This window comes from Triticum aestivum, chromosome 1A (genome assembly GCF_018294505.1).
Source record: "Triticum aestivum cultivar Chinese Spring chromosome 1A, IWGSC CS RefSeq v2.1, whole genome shotgun sequence".
Classification (NCBI taxonomy): domain Eukaryota; kingdom Viridiplantae; phylum Streptophyta; class Magnoliopsida; order Poales; family Poaceae; genus Triticum; species Triticum aestivum.
Genome location: NC_057794.1, coordinates 278,843,070 through 278,862,780, shown reverse-complemented (window position 1 = coordinate 278,862,780; position 19,711 = coordinate 278,843,070).

Here is a 19,711-nt window from a genome sequence, read left to right as displayed (position 1 = left end):
ATGTGCTACACCCATTGACTAAACCTTTTCCACGAGCAAAATATGATCAGCACCAGAACTCTATGGGTGTTAGATTCATTACGATGTAAACTAGATTATTGACTCTAGTGTAAGTGAGAGACTGTTGGAAATGTGCCCTATGAACGAAATATGCCCTAGAGGCAATAATAAAGTTGTTATTTATATTTTCTTATATCATGATAAATGTTTATTATTCATGCTAGAATTGTATTACCGGAAACTTGATACACGTGTGAATACATAGAAAACAGAGTGTCCCTAGTATGCCTCTACTTGACTAGCTCGTTAATCAAAGATGGTTAATTTTCCTAGCTATAGACATGTGTTGTCATTTGATGAATGGGATCACATCATTAGAGAATGATGTGATGGACAAGACCCATCCGTTAGCTTAGCACTATGATCATTTAGTTTGTTGCTATTGCTTTCTTCATGACTTATACATGTTCCTATGACTATGAGATTATGCAACTCCCGAATACCGGAGGAACACTTAGTGTGCTATCAAACGTCACAACGTAACTAGGTGATTATAAAGATGCTCTACAGGTGTCTCCGATGGTGTTTGTTGAGTTAGCATAGATCGAGATTAGGATTTGTCACTCTGATTGTCAGAGAGGTATCTCTGGGCTCTCTCGGTAATGCTCATCACTATAAGCCTTGCAAGCAATGTGACTAAGGAGTTAGTTACGGGATGACGCATTACAGAACAAGTAAAGAGACTTGTTGGTAACGAGATCGAACTAGGTATGAGGATACCGATGATCGAATCTCGGCCAACTAACATACCGATGACAAAGGGAACAACGTATGGTGTTATGTTGTTTGACCGATAAAGATCTTCGTAGAATATGTAGGAGCCAATATGAGCATCCAGGTTCCGCTATTGGTTATTGACCGGAGATGTGTCTCGGTCATGTCTACATAGTTCTCGAACCCGTAGGGTCCACACGCTTAACGTTTGTTGACGATTTGTATTATGAATTATGTGATTTTATGTACCAAAGGTTGGTCGGAGTCCCGGATGAGATGACAGACATGACGAGAAGTCTCAAAATGGTCGAGACGTAAAGATCGATATACTGGAAGGCTATATTCGGACATCGGAAAGGTTCCGAGTGATTCGGGTATTTTTCGGAGTACCGGAGAGTTACGGGAATTCGCCAGGGGAAGTAGTGGGCCTTAATGGGCCATACGGGAAAGGAGAAAAGGGCCTCAAGGGGTGGCTGCCCCCCCATATGGCAAGTATGAATTGTACTAGGGAGGGGGCGGCGCCCCCTCCCTTTCCTTCTCCCTCTCCTACTCCTTCCCTCTCTCCCCTCTTGGAAAAGGAAGGGGACTCCAACTAGGATTGGGAATCCTAGTTGGACTCCCCCTATAGGCGTGCCCCTCCTAGGCCGGCCTCCTCTTCCCCCTCCTTTATATATGTGGGCAGGGGGGCACCCCAAAGGAACTCCAAGATTTGTCTTAGTCGTGTGCGGTGCCCCCCTCCACAGTTTTCCACCTCGGTCATATTGTCATAGTGCTTAGGCGAAGCCCTGCGTCGGTAACTTCATCATCACCGTCACCACGCTGTCGTGCTGGCGAAACACTCCCCCGGCCTCAACTGGATCAAGAGTTCGAGGGACGTCACCGAGCTGAACGTGTGCAGATCAGGAGGTGCCATGCGTTCGGTACTTGGATCGCGAAGACGTTCGACTACATCAACCGCGTTACTAAACGCTTCCGTTTTCGGTCTACGAGGGTACGTGGACACACTCTCCCTGCTCGTTGCTATGCTTCTCCTAGATAGATCTTGCGTGATCGTAGTAAATTTTTGAAATACTACGTTCCCCAACAGTGGCATCCGAGCCATGTCTATGCGTAGATGTTATATGCACGAGTAGAACACAAAGAGTTGTGGGCGATAATAGTCATACTGCTTACCAGCATGTCATACTTTGATTCGGCAGTATTGTTGGATGAAGCGGCCTAGACCGACATTAGATGACCGTGTTCATGAGACTGGTTCTACCGACGTGCTTCGCACACAGGTGGCTAGTGGGTGTCTGTTTCTCCAAGTTTAGTTGAATCGAGTGTGACTATGCCCGGTCCTTGTTGAAGGTTAAAACAACACACTTGACGAAAAATCGTTGTGGTTTTGATGCGTAGGTAAGAATGGTTCTTGCTAGAAGCCCGTAGCAGCCACGTAAAACTTGCAAAAACAAAGTAGAGGACGTCCAACTTGTTTTTGCAGGGCTTGTTGTGATGTGATATGGTCAAGACGTGATGAGATATAAATTGTTATATGAGATGATCATGTTTTGTTAAAGTTATCGGCAACTGGCGTGAGCCTTATTGTCGTGGAGTTATCATGGCAGATGTCCTAGCAAACGGATTTAGTCGTAGGGCCATCGCAACTAGGAAGCTTAAAGGGGTTAATCGGGACAAAGGACACGAGCGGTTTTATACTAGTTCGGCCCCTTACGATGAAGGTAAAAGCCTATGTCTAGTTGTGTTGGAATTGCTGGGGTTTCAAAGACCAGGGAGCGAATATGCTTGGCCTGGCTTCGAGTTGTTGTTTCTTGTCCCAAGCCATCGTCGGGTCGTCCCCTTATATACACGGTTTGACGCCTGGCGGCCTACAGAGTCCCGGCCGGCTCATAAAATGTGTCCGACTCGGTGACTTTCTTTAAATGCCTTTCTTTACAAGTCTTTTCCTACATATGGCGGTTCACAATATTTGGGCCTTAAGACACCTCTGGGCTTAGGCCTTCTTCAAGTCTTAATAAATCATCACCTTGAATATCTACTGGGCTTCTTCTTGTAACCCGCCATTGGGGCTGACCCGGACCCTCCTGGGCGGGTCTTACCTGGTAGCTATATTCCCAACATTAGGCCCCACATTGACTTTGAACTTTGTTCCTTGTCAATCTTCAATACTTAGATGAAATCCATCTTCCTATCTCTATAAAAATTATGTAACCTGCCGTGACGTCATCTTCTGAAAACACAAAAAACTGTTATGACGTCATCCTCAACGGATCTTTATCTTTTAATGCCTTCCGAGAATCGAGGCGTCCGTTTAGTTGGATAGTCATTATTTGGGTCTTCCTCAATTTCTGTGCTTGCCTGTTTGCTTATCCCCTTATAAATAGGCACGCCCCGGTCCTTCTCATTCTTCTCTCTCTTTGTTTTCCTCCTCTCGCAACTCCACCACTGCTCGAGCTCTGCCGCCGTCGCAGAGCACCTCGACTCCATCGACCTTGGTCGCTGCATCAACCGGAATCAGTCCAGAGAACGGCGGCGACTCTCCGCGAAAGATTCGTGGCTATAAGTGTTTGCCTTCCTGTTCCTCGGATCCGCATTAGGGTTCCTAGGTTTTCTGCGTGTTCTTCTCAGTTCATCACAGTTTCTTCGTAGTTCTTCCACTGTCGCTTCTTCTTGATCCAAAAAGAACATATACTTGTGCAGTAGTTGTTTTGTGCCCATTCTTGATACCAGTAGATTCCTTCTCTTGGTATAAAAAGCCTCATTAGAACTCACGAACTCATATGTGCTAGATTTTTAGGTCTAGAATATTTTCCATTTTGAATGGCCATTTGATCCAAAATAATATCAGGAAATTATGAAACTTGTTTGTCTCAATACTTAGCCAATTATGTTGCTGGTATTCCTCAAATATCTGTAGTCATGGCGGCTTATGGCGCCGGCTCACTTTTTCCTTTATATGACATTAGCCCTTACATAAGCCGCCATTACTTATCTGTATCATCATTATCTGAACTTTTATTTTCATCATTGGATTTATCCGGCACATCACTTTTCTTTCAGTCTGTTTTTCATCATGCCGTCCAAAGCACCAATTGTCTGCAATTGGGTCCCCTCCACAGTAACTGAGGATAATTTAAAGGAATTCTTTACCATAGGATTTTTACCAGGGAAGAATGTTATGCCTTACCGTGCACCTGACCCGGACGAGGAACGGCCCAATCCCAAAGACGGTGAAGTCATTGTCTTTTCTGACCACATGAATCGGGGTTTTTCACCCCCCGGCTCAAAATTCTTCAGAGACGTCCTTCACTTTTTCAAACTTCACCCTCAAGATCTTGGGCCCAATTCCATATCCATTATCTGCAATTTCCAAGTTCTTTGTGAGGTGTATCTTCAAGAAGAACCGATTGTGGAACTCTTTAGAGAGTATTTTTATCTGAACCGCCAGAATGAGTGTACCAATGGCCCTAGCTTGGAACTTGGAGGCATCTCAATTCAGCGCCGACAGGGCGCCGTCTTCCCCCTAATAGTCTTGCCGAGTCATCCCAAAGACTGGGATCAGACCTGGTTCTATTGTCAAGACACTTCACTAGCCAATGAGAAACCACTGCCGGGTTACCGCGCGGAACATCTAGATTCCAAGTTTGCACTCCCTGACAAGCTCACTGCCGCCGAACGCAAGAAACTTATTCCATCAATTAAAAGGATTAACGCCTTATTGGGGAATGGCTTAACCAAAGTTGACTTGACTCGTTGTTGGGTCTCATGGCGGGTCATCCCTCTAAGCCGTCGATCCAAATTGATGTATGAATATGGTGGAGGCCCAAATGACTCTCTTCGTCACAGCTCCGTTCAACTAACTGAAGAAGATATTGTTTCAATGTTAACTCTCCTGTTGAACAGCAAATATGGAGACTGCAGTAAAGTCGGGTTAAACCCCTTCTGCAAACTTAACCCGGCACCTGAGGTAAAAAAAACCCTGACCTCTTTCTCTTTGTATTTTTCTCAACAGTTTTAAATACCTGCATGACCTTTTATCTTGTTTACTTGTTTACAGGCCAAATCTGACTTCTGGAAAGCCAAGTATGACCATGAAGCCACCAAGAAGGCTAGAGCCGCTGCTATAGTCGCCAAGAAGATGACCCGGAGGTCCAAGAAGAAAAAGAGCACCGCTGAGGACTTGTTAAAGCTTGATGATACTTCTGAGTCGGAGGTAGCCCTTGACTCCCTTGGCCAATTTTTTAATAACCTTATTGACACTGACTATTGCCAGGACGACATGGGGGGCAGTCATGCCGTATAAGAAGAGGTAACTATTTCCTCCGACTCAGCCCATTTTCCAAGACAGAAACTTCGACTGGTAACCCGAAAAGTAAGGTTTTCACACCCTTTGGCTTATTTGGACCCTCATTTTCTTTTGAAAAAGCAGCAACATGAGAGCCGCCGTCAGGCCCAGAACGACGATGAACCGCCTTCCGTTCTTCAACAAACTCCTCAAAAACGCCAGAACGAGGTCTCTTTTATCTTCATCTTTTACTTTCCATTAATGGATCTTCTCCCTTGCATTACTAACTTTATTTTATCTTTGCAGGAGGTGTCTCGCTCTTATGGCGACTCATCACAGAATCAATTTACGGCCTTCTAGACTGCCCTTGGGTAAGGAAAAATCATCTTTCCTCCGTGTCTTTCAGGCTGCATCTTTGTACTAACTATCTCATAACATCTTTCTTAGTGGTCAAGCCAAGTCCAAGAAGGCCAAGGTGACTAAACCGGTGGAAGACCCGTCAGTCCTTGCACCTGAACCCGCCATGCCAACTTCTCCCCCTTGAACTGAAGCACCAGAAGACCCGGCTGCCAATACTCAATTGGATCCTCCTGAGCCGTCAGCTGATGATACCGTTGTTAACCCCTCTACTGCTAGACCATCCAGTTCAGCTAACCCGCCATCATCTTCTGATCATGACGTTCTGGTCACTGGTAGCCGTTTTGTAGAACCGGGGACTCCTATTGTGTTAGCTCGGCACACTGCTAAACAAGAAGCCTTGGAGAGACAGAGAGTGCATTTTGATATTTCTCACTACACTCATCTGAATGTTAGTGACATATTGTCCGGCTGTCTTAGCCATGTCCACTCCAGCCGTGAGTCAGAAATTGAAATGGTCAAGCAACTGCAGTTGAAATATGAGGTATGTTCTCCGGTTCACTTATACTCTGCCAGCCCCCAAGTCTTCAGATGATGAACCTGAATGATCTGGAGACTTTATAATATAGATTGATATCTTCTCCCTAAGTTTTTCAAAAGTCCAATAAAATAGTGTAACCTTCACCTATAGTCCCCAAGGGTCGGCTCAATTTATCATAAATGAAATGGTACTTAACTTCATATCTGTCTTTTACCAACCCAACAAATATTGTAATCTGGCTTAATCTTTGAGAAGCCTTCTGAATATCATGCATTAGCCCCCAAGTGCCAAGTGATGTTACTTTGTAATGCACTTGGGACTTGAAATATATAAGAGTCATAAGAAATTGTTTTGGCAGACATTAGCCCCCAAGTGCCAAGTGTTATTACTTTGTAAAACACTTGGGATTTGAAACATATAAGAGTCATAAAATATTGTTTTAGCAGACATTAGCCCCCAAGTGTCAAGTAGTATTGCGGTGCAAAGTACTTGAGACTTGAATCTTTATAACTTTTAGTTTAAGCCTTGACACACATGTGTATGTTTTGTAGAACGCCCTATCTGAACTGGGCTCCCAATTAACTGATGCAAAGACCTGGCTAGCGGATCAAGAGGCAGAAATCAAGTCTGCTGATTCTAAACTTCAACTGAGTCTTGCTAAGACGGAAAAATTGAAAACCAGCTTGACTGCCAAAAATAAATCCTGGGCCGAAGAAAAGACGCTGCTAACACAACATGCTGAAAAAGCTGAAGCAGCTCTTGAGGAGGTTACCATGGAGCTTACCGGCTTAAAGAACCGGGTGTCTCAAATGGTTTCCTTCATCTTTGGTAAGCCATTTGTATCGATCCTTTATACCTTCTTTTGACCCGGAATATAAACCGCCTACTGATCCTTTGTTTAAAAAATATGTGCAGGTCTGTGAAGCAAAAATCTGATCCAAGATAATGTGACCAAATTGAAGGCGGTCTACACCTTACTGGAGCAGTTGTATACTAGCGCTCAATGAGCACTTGCTGCTATCTCTCCTGCCAACCAAGGACCCAATCGGCTCAGCGATGTCTTGAAAAAATTGTCAATCTTACCCGCCAGGTTTCAAGAAGTCAAACGATCCTGTGCCAGAGCCGGAGCCTTGACTGCCCTGAGCCGCTCCAAAGCATGGGTGCCAGATCTAGACCCGGTGCATGTAGCTAGGGGGTACCCTATCGTGAAGGAAGACGGGTCTCTATTTGAGCAGGATGACTTCATTGCCTGCGTGAGGGGAGTTCGACCTCAAGTTACCGTTCTTGGAGATGAGACCAACATTGACAAATACCAACTGGGTTTTGATTTGGAGAATAAGAAGATGGCGACTCCCTCTTACAAGGTGATAGATCTTATCCCGCCGGTTCGTCAACATACGTTTGCTCCGGAAGTTGATCTGGCTGGCCTGATTGATGACGAAGCAGAGTTCATTGCCGTGAACGGCTTTGACTGGTCCAATCCCAGCTTCCAATCAGTAGAAGGAGGTGAACCGGTGAGGGAAGAGTGATAACCATCTTGTAGGCTCTTTAAAGCCTTGTAATAGATTTAGCTTGAAACAAGTGCATATTTTGCCTATACCGTCGTGCATAAGATGCCATGTGTGACTCTTTGCTTCCTGATGTCAATATATGCGTCACATCTATGATTGTCTCTGTAATATTTCAGCTCTGTTCCTGTAGAAAAGGAAAAGAACTGGCTTTGGCGGTTTAGCACCGAACAGGTCAGAACACCCGGTACATGACCAATGGTTTTATCATAGTAAAAAGAACAGAAACAGACGTGAAAATAAACAAGGTTGAAAAGACCTTTGATTAATCGAAAATACATAGAAAGAATTGTTCATAAATAACAGTCATACCTGTATCCTTTGCGTCTGGACCACCGGTTTATATGACCCGGGTGATGAAGTTGATGATCCAGTCTTTTTTTCGAGAAGTCAATGCTTCCTCATGCCTGATGACCATCCTGCCTTGGCGGCTTATTGTCAAATAATCAAGCCGGTGAAAAGACCGTGCTGATCGTTTAAACTTGAGACAACAAAGATCAGCAAGACAAATAGCAGTCTGCAAACAATATAAATTAACTTTGTAACTAAAAGTTGGGGCTTTCTGATTCGAATACGATCAGTAAACCGGACCAAAGGGGTTTAAGCTAAGATTCGAATACGATCATATAGCCCCCAGTGGCTTTGGCGTTGCGCCGATCAAGAGGGTACCGACAGCTATGTTCTCTTTGGTTCGAATACGGCCTATGTTTGAACAGGAAGCCCCCAAATGACCTTGAGAGGTTTTTAACGACCCTGATTCGAATATGATCCAAGTTGGACCCAAAAGGGGTTAAGCTATGATTCGGATACGATCAAGAAGCCCCCTAGTGAGTTTGGCTTTGAGCCGATCAAGAGGGTTACGACAGCTATGTTCTCTTTGGTTCGAATACGACCTATGTTTGAACAGGAAGCCCCCAAGTGATCATGAGGTTTATAGCTAGATTCGAATACGATCATAAGCCGGACCAAAAAGGTTAAACTTGATTCAGATATGATCAGCCCCTTAATAGTCATTTAAATAGTGAAAAAGAGTAAAAGGTATATAATCTTTGAAAAGGAAAAGGACAGAGGTTCTGCTTTATTACTTATCATAGTATATACAATGTTAAAGTATGTACATGATGAGAGCCGGTGGCTCAGGTGTAGTATGGCCGAAGTTGAGCATTGTTCCACGGCCGGCGGGTCTCCTCCTCCGATTTATGTGAGTCTTTGTGCTCTCGAACATCGATGAGGTAATACGACCCGTTGTTTAAATTCTTGCTGACCACTGAAAGTGCAACTATCCCTAGGTGGTTTTGGTAATTCCTAACAACATACTTCAAGATTAATATTTCAGGAAAGCTCAATGATTGGCATGGCATGGATGAGAAAAGTGGATCCCTCAAAATGCTAAGGACAAAAGGATTGGCTCAAGCTCAAAGCTCAAGACTCTACATTTTCTATTTTAGTGATCTAAGATCACATTGAGTCTATAGGAAAAGCCAATACTATCAAGGAGGGATGAGGTGTTGCTTAATGAGGATCTTGCTCAAAATGCTTAGTGATATGCTCCAAAGCCCTCAACTACTTTCTCACATCCACATATGACCTAAACCAAAAGTCAAACTCGGCCCCACCGAATCTTTCTATCCGGCGACACCGAGTTCAGATGTCATAGCCACTGCCACAAACCCTAGGCAGATCGGTCTCACCGAGATGGGATTGTAATCTCTCTGTTTCCCTTCGTAACATTTTGGTCCCACCGAGATGAGCGATCGGTCCCACCGAGATTGCAATGTAAACTCTCAGTTTCCCTTTCGTAACATTTTGGTCTCATCGAAATGAGCGAATTGGTCCCACCGAGTTTACCTGACCAACTCTATGGTTAGCTTATTACCAAAATCTGTCTCACCGAGTTTGTGTAATCGGTCTCACCGAGATTATGTTATGCCCTAACCCTAACCATATCTGTCCTACCGAGTTGCATGTCGGTCCCACCGAAAATCCTAACGGTCACTAGATTTGCTGAATCGGTCTGACCGAGTTTATCAATTTGGTCCCACCGAGATTGGCAAGTTGTGTGTAATGGTTAGATTTTGTGTGGAGGCTATATATACCCCTCCACCTCCTCTTCATTCATGGAGAGAGCCATCAGAACGAACCTACACTTCCAACTTACCTTTTTCTGAGAGAGAACCACCTACACTTGTGTTGAGGCCAAGATATTCCATTCCTACCATATGAATCTTGATCTCTAGCCTTCCCCAAGTTGCTTTCCACTCAAATCTTCTTTCCACCAAATCCATATCCTGTGAGAGAGAGTTGAGTGTTGGGAGACTATCATTTGAAGCACAAGAGCAAGGAGTTCATCATCAACACACCATTTGTTACTTCTTGGAGAGTGGTGTCTCCTAGATTGGCTAGGTGTCACTTGGGAGCCTCCAACAAGATTTTGGAGTTGAACCAAGGAGTTTGTAAGGGCAAGGATATCGCCTACTTCGTGAAGATCTGCCGCTAGTGAGGCAAGTCTTTCGTGGGCGACGGCCATGGTGGGATAGACAAGGTTGCTTCTTCGTGGACCCTTCATGGGTGGAGCCCTCCGTGGACTCGCGCAGCCGTTACCCTTCGTGGGTTGAAGTCTCCATCAACGTGGATGTACGATAGCACCACCTATCGGAACCACGACAAAAACATCAGTGTCTCCTATTGCGTTTGAATCCTCCAAACCCTTCCCTTTACATTCTTGCAAGTTGCATGCTTTACTTTCCACTGCTCATATACTCTTTGCATGCTTGCTTGAATTATGTTAAGATTGCTTGACTTGTCCAAAGTTGCTAAAATCTGCCAAGAACTAAAATTCGGAAAAGGATAACTTTTATTTGGTCAAGTAGTCTAATCACCCCCCCCTCTAGACATACTTTTGATCCTACAAGTGGTATCAGAGCTTTGGTCTCCATTTGCTTTGATTTCCATAGCTTTTGGTAGTCATAGCCTTGGTCTCACAACCTAGGAGAGTATGGCGTCTAGCGAGGGAAATTACCACCGTAGAGGTCCTTACTTTGATGGTACTAATTTTGCTAGTTGGAAGCATAAGATGAAAATGCATATTCTTGGACATAACCCCGCCGTATGGGCTATTGTGTGTATTGGCTTGCAGGGTGAATTCTTTGATGGGAGAGAACCGAACCGTGAAGCTACCGCGGAAGAGTTGAAGATGCTGCAATAGAATGCTCAAGCTTGTGATATCCTCTTCAACGGATTGTGCCCCGAAGAATTCAATAAAATCAGCCATCTTGAGAATGCAAAGGAAATTTGGGATACTTTGATTGATATGCACGAAGTTACCGACTCCGTCAAGGAATCCAAGTTGGATGTGCTTCAAAGTCAGCTTGACAAGTTCAAAATGAAGGATGGTGAAGGTGTCTCTGAAATGTACTCTAGGCTTGCTCTTATCACAAATGAGATCGCCGGTTTAGGAAGTGAAGATATGACCGACAAATTCATCATCAAGAAGATCCTAAGAGCTTTGGACGGAAAATATGATATTGTATGCACATTGATCCAAATGATGCCCAATTACAAAGATCTCAAGCCAACGGAAGTCATTGGAAGAATTGTTGCTCATGAGATGTCACTCAAGGATAAGGAGGAGCTCCATAACAAGTCAAGTGGTGCTTACAAAGCCTCATGTGAAGCTCCCACATCATCAAGTGAGAAACAAACCTTCAATGAAGAATTGAGCCTAATGGTGAAGAACTTCAACAAGTTCTGCAAGAGTAGAAGCAAAGAGAGAAGTTCCAAGTCAAGGCCCTATAATGACAAAAGATCTTCTAGTCGAGAGCGAAATTGCTACAATTGTGGAAGACCCGGACACTATTCCAATGGGTGTACAGCACCCTACAAGAGAAGAGAAGATTCTCCAAAAAGAAGAAGTAGAAGAGAAGAATCGCCATCAAGAGAGAGAAGGAGTAGAGATGATCGTTATGAACGAAGAACATCCCGGAGAAGCAAGGATTCGGAAAGGAAGGACAAGTCATCAAGGAGCTACACAAAACAAAGACATCAAGCTCATGTTGGTGAATGGGTATCCGGCTCCGACTCCGACAATCACTCCGAGAGAAGCTATCACCCCGACTCCAAATATACTCAAGATGAAGGTGTTGTCGGTCTAGCACTTGTGTCAACCAACTCCTACGACATATTTGATTAACCAAATGAAGGACTTGGAAGATGCTTCATGGCTAAAGGCCCAAAGGTATCACACCCCGAGTATGTTGATTTCAATAGTGATGAAGATGACTTGTTAGGTGATGATGATTTACTTGTTGACAACTCTAGTGATGAATACTATGACGAAACGTCAATTAATCATGCTAATCAAGATAAAATGAATGATAATGATAAGGAGAAGATTGAGTTTCTAACTAAATAAGTAAACACTCTTAAGTTAGCTCAAGAAACTATCTTAGGGGATCATCGAGAACTTTTAAGGACTCATGAGAAATTACGTTTTGAAAAGCTCAACCTTGAGCAAGAGCATGAGTTCTTAAAGGCAATCAATGATGATCTTCGCAAGAAAAGTTCTTCTTACATTGCCAAGCGTTTACTCTTATCCACTTACATGCCTCAAGTCAAGTCTAGTAACAAGAACAAGAAAGATTCTTCCTCTAGTAGTAACAATAATCATGCTAAATCCAATGTTGTTGCTTCTAGTAGTTCTCTTGATTCCACTAATGATTCTCTTAGCCAAGTTACACTTGAGCAAGAAAATAGCTTATTGAAGGGAATTATAGAGAAAGATGTTTACAAGATCCTTGCCGGGAGTAAGCAATTCGAGGAAATTGTACGCAAGCAAGGAAGGCACCGAAAGAACCAAGGTGTTGGTTTTGAATGAAAGTTCAATGCCAATGGAGTTGAGTGGGAAGAAGATCAATACCCCAAGACAAAGTTTGTTCCTCAACAAAAGAAGTATGATTCTAATTCCTTCAAAGGGACACAAGCTCAAGATGATCTTCCACCACAAGACCACGAGCAAAAAGGCAAGGATAAGCTTCAAGAGGAAATTGATGCATTTGAAGAAGCACCCAAGGCCTTGGTCAAGTGGGTTCCCAAGACTACATCAAGTTCTACTTCATCAAGTACGACTACAACTCCAAGGATTCCCATCAAAATGATGTGGATCCCGAAGAAGAAGAACTAGAGAGTTCTTGAGGGTGACTCCACCAACATACTTCACTCTTATCATTTTGGCAAGAACAAGTGCAATCAACTTCCACATCTTGCACTAGTTCAAGGAGTCACAAACCCTCTTGTTGGTAAGACAAGGCACAAGGTAACCTAATGCTTTCATAGACATCATCTTGTGTGTGCATCACTCTATGTCTATGGATATCCTTGTTTGTTCCTTGTGGGACTAACCCGTGTAGGTATTGAAAGTGCAACTCACTCCAAAGGATTGCTCCAAATGATCTACATCAACATTGAGCATCCACATCTTCAACACCTACATGAAGTCATCATCGACAAAACTCAAGGTTATTTCATCCCTCTTAGGGGGGATCTCACATCTAGGGGGAGCTTTACTCTAAGAACTGAGCTAAAGTAACTCTAATGGTGTGAACACAACGATGCTTTATGTAAAAGTGGTAACCCCACTTGTGCTTAAATGATGATTATGACCTATGATCAAATGTTCTCATTTGACTCCTAAGTCAATATACTCATATATAGATGACCTAGTCATCGCCAATTGCTTGATAGATGCTAGAATTGGTTGTGCATGCTTTGCCACATATTTCATTTGCCATTTTATTGTGTGAGCATGTTGGTTGCATAATTTACTCATTCGAGGACATCCACTTGTTGTTTTGATTGCTTGGTTCCTTTTTCTTTTGCCAAGTGGATGGACAAGAATGCCTAAGAACCTTCTCTAGCTATCTATGCTTTTCTTGTCTCAAACTCTATTCATGCTACATCACAAAGTTTGATCAAGTCAGATTCAAACCACTCTATGTGAGGAGCACTCGGAGTCCCCGATTCTTCATAGACTTAAACTTCCAAAACTTCTTTGTGCATTTCGGTCTGACCGATTCATCCATTTCGGTCATACCGAGATCACTAAGTCGATCTAGGTTTTCAATCTCGATGCAACCGATTTGAACTTTTCGGTCACACCGAGTTGCAGTAACTGCTTGCAGTTATGCATCTCGGTGCCACCGAGTTGTTCCACTCGGTCACACCAACAGGGTCAGGCTATATATATCCCCGGGCCAAAATTTGGAAAATTCTCCGAACCCCTTCGCCCGCGCTCAGCCTAATCTGCCTCCCTGGGTCTCTGGATCGTCCTCCTCATCGCCAGCTGCCTCCCGCCGCTAGTCTCCGTCGCCATCAACGGAAATCGTCTCCGCCGTTGCCGCCGTAGCAGGTCCATCGCCGCACTTAGGGTATGGACTTGATCCTTGTGCTAATCTCACTCCGATTCCTAGCACATTGTTTTGCCATGTATCTTTCCACGATTGAGATCACTCTATCCAGCGAAATCACTCCTTAGTTTAGTTGTGGATTGAAAATTTTGGGTTAGGGTTCCGCCGAAATCATCTCGGACCAACCGAGTTGTTGAAATCGGTTCCACCGATTTGGCTAATGCCATTGCACATGTGATTCTCGGTGTGACCGAGAATTGCAAATTGGTGTGACCGAGTTCAATTCTTTGTGAAACCCTAGCAGTCTCGGTGCCACCGAACTGTGACTCGGTCTGACCGAGTTCACTAGTTTAGGTTCCAAAAGCTGCTTCGGTATCACCGAGTTTTCAAATCGGTAGATCCGAAATGCTTTCTGTGGAAAACTAAAACTAAGTTTTTGACTCATCCTTTTGCAAAAACCTCCGTACTTTGTGATGCTCATCTACTCTACCTCATCTATAATCTATTCACAGGGTCTGCTGTCGGTGTTTGCATCATGTCAGATCAGAGTGATAGTTAGAACAAGTCTGAGGAGCAAGTTAACATGAGTGAGGGCACTAGTCCCTCTAGCAACTTTGATGAGGGAAGCAGGAGTACACCCAACAACTTGCCTAAGGCAGCCACCAGGACCAGAAAGAAGAAAACCTCAGATTCTGAGGATGAGGACTATGTGGCTGTTGAGGAAGAGGCCACCTCAAAGAGGAAAGTTCTGAAAAAGGAATATGGCACAACTGCTGCCACTAAGCCAGGAATGAAGAAAAAGGTTCCTGCCAAAGGAGTTCCTATGTCAAAGGCCAGATCATTCACTCAAGAAACTTTGGGATCTGCACCCAAAGAACAGGTTGTGGCAGAGAAGAAAAGGAAAAAAAGGGTCAAGAAGACCACTGCCAAAGTTACTGGTAAACCTTCAATGATGAGAGATTCTGAAGAAGAGGAAGAGGATGCAGCACCAGCACCCAAAGCTCAAAATCTTATCGGAGATGCAATTAAGGCAGGGGCTGCTCCATCTAAGCCCAAAACTGCTCCTAAGACTGCTGCTCCAGCTCCAAAGGCAAAACCCAAGTGGAGCACCAGGAACATCCCTGCTGAGGAGAAGAACAAGGCCCCAGTGCCTCAAGCTGCTGAAGAAGAAGAGGAAGATGATTCTATTGTTTTGAGGAAGCTGAAGCCCAAGATCCCTGATCACAATGATGCACACCCAGTTGCAGAGAATATGAAAATAAGGAAGGATTCAGGATTGAGGCTATGGAGAGAGCCTGATCCATATGCCACCAGGAGAAGGACTGCCGTGGACTATAGATTCCACACTAAGGAACAACATGACTTCTATGAGACTGTTTTACTTGACAAGAAGCCCATAGTGTGTGACATGAGATGGGTTGATTGGAAATTCATTAAGGAAAATGAGGATCACTTCCCTGGTGTATATGACAGCTTCAAGGCATGTGGAGTTGATGAGGTTGTGGCTCAGAAGCTCACAAAGTGGAATGATGAGCTTATTATGCAGTTCTACTCCACAGCTCATTTCTGCCCAGATGGAAGGATTGTCTGGATGTCTGAAGGTACTAGATACCAATCAACGGTTGAAGAATGGGCAAAATTAATCAATGCTCCTGAGGAGAATGAAGATGACTTGGATGTCTATGCCAAGAAGAAGAAGGATCACAACACTATGGCACATATGTACAGAGAGATCCCAGATGCTACTCTTGAGACACACAAATTTGGATCAGTACATTACCTTCTGTCAGGTTCACCAACAATCAACTGGATCCTCGGGCACACTCTATTGCCAAAGTCAGGTGATCACAAGATGATCAGAGGCCATGCAATTAACCTGATTCACATATTTGATGTGCCTCAAAAGTTCAAAGTCATGAGCCTAATTATGGAAACTATAAAGAGAACAGCTGCAGATCAAAAGAGAAGTTGTGGGTATGCCCCATAGATCCAGGAGCTAATCAACTCCAAGATGGGCACTGGCACATATCTCTTGGACAAGGAACATATGCCGATCTACCCAGACTTTGAGGACAACACTGTGGTGATGGATGAGAATGAACCACATCTTCTGTGCAAGCATAAGCAAAGAGGGAGAAGGCAAGGACTGAAATGGCTGCAAAGATGCCAACCATTGATGAGGCATCTCAGTATCTTCTGAAGAGCAAGCAAGATCAGCTTGTCTATATGATTGCCTCCACTCTGAGGATTGAGAAGGGATTGGCCACCCTGACTCAAAACCAGGAGAGCTTGGATAGGATCATGGAGCAGAAGTTCTATGATTTAGATGTGAAGGTCACTGAGATACAGTCAGTTGTTGAGCAACTTCAGGATGAAGTGCAGGAGAAGAAGGGCAAGTCTACCACTGATGCTTTTGCTAGAGTGCCCAGAGGACAGAGATCTGCTGCAGTGCCAATTACAGACACCAGAGCAACTTCATCTGCACCAGCTACACCTTTAGTGCCACCAGCTCCAGCACAGCTCCATTTACATCAACTGATGCCTTCGTCCTTGGATTTTTATCTACACCACCACCTGAAGACCAAGCCTGAGAGTCGATCTAGCACTATGCATTTTTATGAACTTTTTGGTAACTTGTTGCCAAACGGGGAGAAAATGTATAGATCATAGGCTTCGAGAGAGAGTGTTGCTCTTTGTTCTCTCTTATTGTTTGGTGGTTGAACTTTGTTATTTGCTTGTTTGAGATACTTTATGCTTCTGTGTGATACTTGGATGATCATGTGTTTGATCATATGCTACCTTAATGCTTGTTGGATGACATTATCCCGTTATATCCCCATATGATCATTCACTTTGCTTGGTGATGAGTGCATGTATTTAATTATTATCATTTTGAGCGCTGCACCAAGATGTATGTGACGTGGAAGAGTAACCCATGTTCCTAACTCATTGTGCATTTGCAGTCCAAAGAAAATCTTAAACTATGCACAAATTTAGGGGGAGCTCTTGATTTTCACATACTTCTCAAAGTGACAATGTTTTTCATTCTTATTATCATTTGTCGAAGCTTTGATCTATATGTTGTCATCAATTACCAAAAAGGGGGAGATTGAAAGTGCAACTATCCTAGATGGTTTTGGTAATTCCTAACAACAAATAGCTCATTGAGCTAATGCTATTTCAATATTAATATTTCAGGAAAGATCAATGATTGGCATGGCATTGATGAGAAAAGTGGACCCCTCAAAATGCTAAGGACAAAAGGATTGGCTCAAGCTCAAAGCTCAAGACTCTACATTTTCTATTTTAGTGATCCAAGATCACATTGAGTCTATAGGAAAAGCCAATACTATCAAGGAGGGATGAGGTGTTGCTTAATGAGGCTCTTGTTCAAAATGCTAAGTGATATGCTCCAGAGCCCTCAACTACTTTCTCACATCCACATATGACCTAACCCAAAAGTCAAACTCGGCCACACCGATTCTTTCTATCCGGCGCCACCGAGTTCAGATGTCATAGCCACTGCCACAAACCCTAGGCAAATCGGTCTCACCGATAGGGATCTCGGTCTCACCGAGATGGGATTGTAATCTCTCTATTTCCCTTCGTAATGTTTCGGCCCCACCGAGATGAGTGATCAGTCCCACCGAGATTGCAATGTAAACTCTCTGTTTCCCTTTCGTAACATTTCGGTCTAACCGAAATGAGTGAATCGGTCCCACCGAGTTTACCCGACCAACTCTCTGGTTAGCTTATTACCAAAATCGGTCTCACCGAGTTTGTGTAATCGGTCTCACCGTTATGCCCTAACCCTAACCATATCGGTCCTACCGAGTTGCATGTCTATCCCACCGAAAATCCTAACGGTCACTAGATTTGCTAAATCGGTCCGACCGAGTTTATCAATTCGGTCCCACCGAGATTGGCAAGTTGTGTGTAACGGTTAGATTTTGTGTGGAGGCTATATATACCCCTACACCTCCTCTTCATTCATGGAGAGAGCCATCAGAACGAACCTACACTTCCAACTTACCTTTTTCTGAGAGAGAACCACCTACACTTGTGTTGAGGCCAAGATATTCCATTCGTACCATATGAATCTTGATCTCTAGCCTTCCCCAAGTTGCTTTCCACTCAAATCTTCTTTCCACCAAATCCATATCCTGTGAGAGAGAGTTGAGTGTTGGGGAGACTATCATTTCAAGCACAAGAGCAAGGAGTTCATCATCAATACACCATTTGTTACTTCTTGGAGAGTGGTGTCTCCTAGATTGGCTAGGTGTCACTTGGGAGCCTCCGACAAGATTGTGGAGTTGAACCAAGGAGTTTGTAAGGGCAAGGAGATCGCCTACTTCATGAAGATCTACCGCTAGTGAGGCAAGTCCTTCGTGGGCGACGGCCATAGTGGGATAGACAATGTTGCTTCTTCGTGGACCCTTCGTGGGTGGAGCCCTCGCGCAGCCGTTACCCTTTGTGGGTTGAAGTCTCCATCAACGTGGATGTACGATAGAACCACCTATCGGAACCATGGCAAAAACATCAGTGTCTCCTATTGCGTTTGAATCCTCCAAACCCTTCCCTTTACATTCTTGCAAGTTGCATGCTTTACTTTCCGCTGCTCATATAATCTTTGCATGCTTGCTTGAATTGTGTTAAGATTGCTTGACTTGTCCAAAGTTGCCAAAACCTGCCAAGAACTAAAATTGGGAAAAGGATAACTTTTATTTGGTCAAGTAGTCTAATCACCCCCCTCTAGACATACTTTCGATCCTACAACCACAAAGGGTCCTTCCCAAGGTGGGGATAGCTTGTGTGCATCTGACAGCTCCTGGATGAGTCGGAGCACTAGGTCACCTTCTTGAAAAGTCCCGGACTTAACCCGACGGCTGTGATAACGGCGCAGGTCCTGTTGATAAATTGCTGATCGAGCCACTACTAAGACTCTCTCCTCATCTAACAAGTCAAGTGCATCCTGTCGGGCTTGTTCGTTATTAGCTTCAATGTAAGCCGCCACATGAGGCGAGTCATGACGGATGTCACTAGGCAGCACTGCCTCAGCTCCATAAACCATGAAGAAAGGTGTATAACTTGTAGACCTGTTAGGAGTGGTGTTGATACTCCACAGCACCGAGGGTAACTCCTCTACTCAGAAACCCGGCGTCCGTTGTAAGGGAACCATGAGCCAGGGCTTGAGACCTTTTAAGATTTCCTGGTTTGCTCTCTCAGCCTGCCCATTAGATTGAGGGTGAGCTACAGAAGAAACATCCAGCCGGATGTGCTCTCTTTGACAAAACTTCTCCATGGCTACTTGGGACAAATTAGTGCCATTGTCAGTGATAATGCTGTGTGGAAAACCAAAGCGAAAAATCACCTTTTTCATGAACTGAACCGTCGTGGCTGCATCACACTTACTCACTGGCTTTGCCTCAACCCACTTTGTGAATTTGTCAACTGCCACTAAAAGATGTGTCTTTTTATCCTTGGACCTTTTGAAAGGTCCAACCATGTCAAGCATCAGCGTCGTCCGCAATTCTTGAGCCGACACATGCGCTCGTCGTGCAAATTTTTGACATCCATCACATCTACTGACCAGATCCTCTGCATCAGCGTGGGCCGTCAACCAGTAAAAACCATGACGAAAAGCTTTGGCCACAAGAGACTTTGACCCGGCGTGATGACCACAATACCCTTCATGGATCTCACGAAGTATTTCTTGGCCTTCTTCAGGAGAAACACACCGCTGAAACGCTCCAGTGACGCTGCGATGGTATAACTCTCCGTCAGA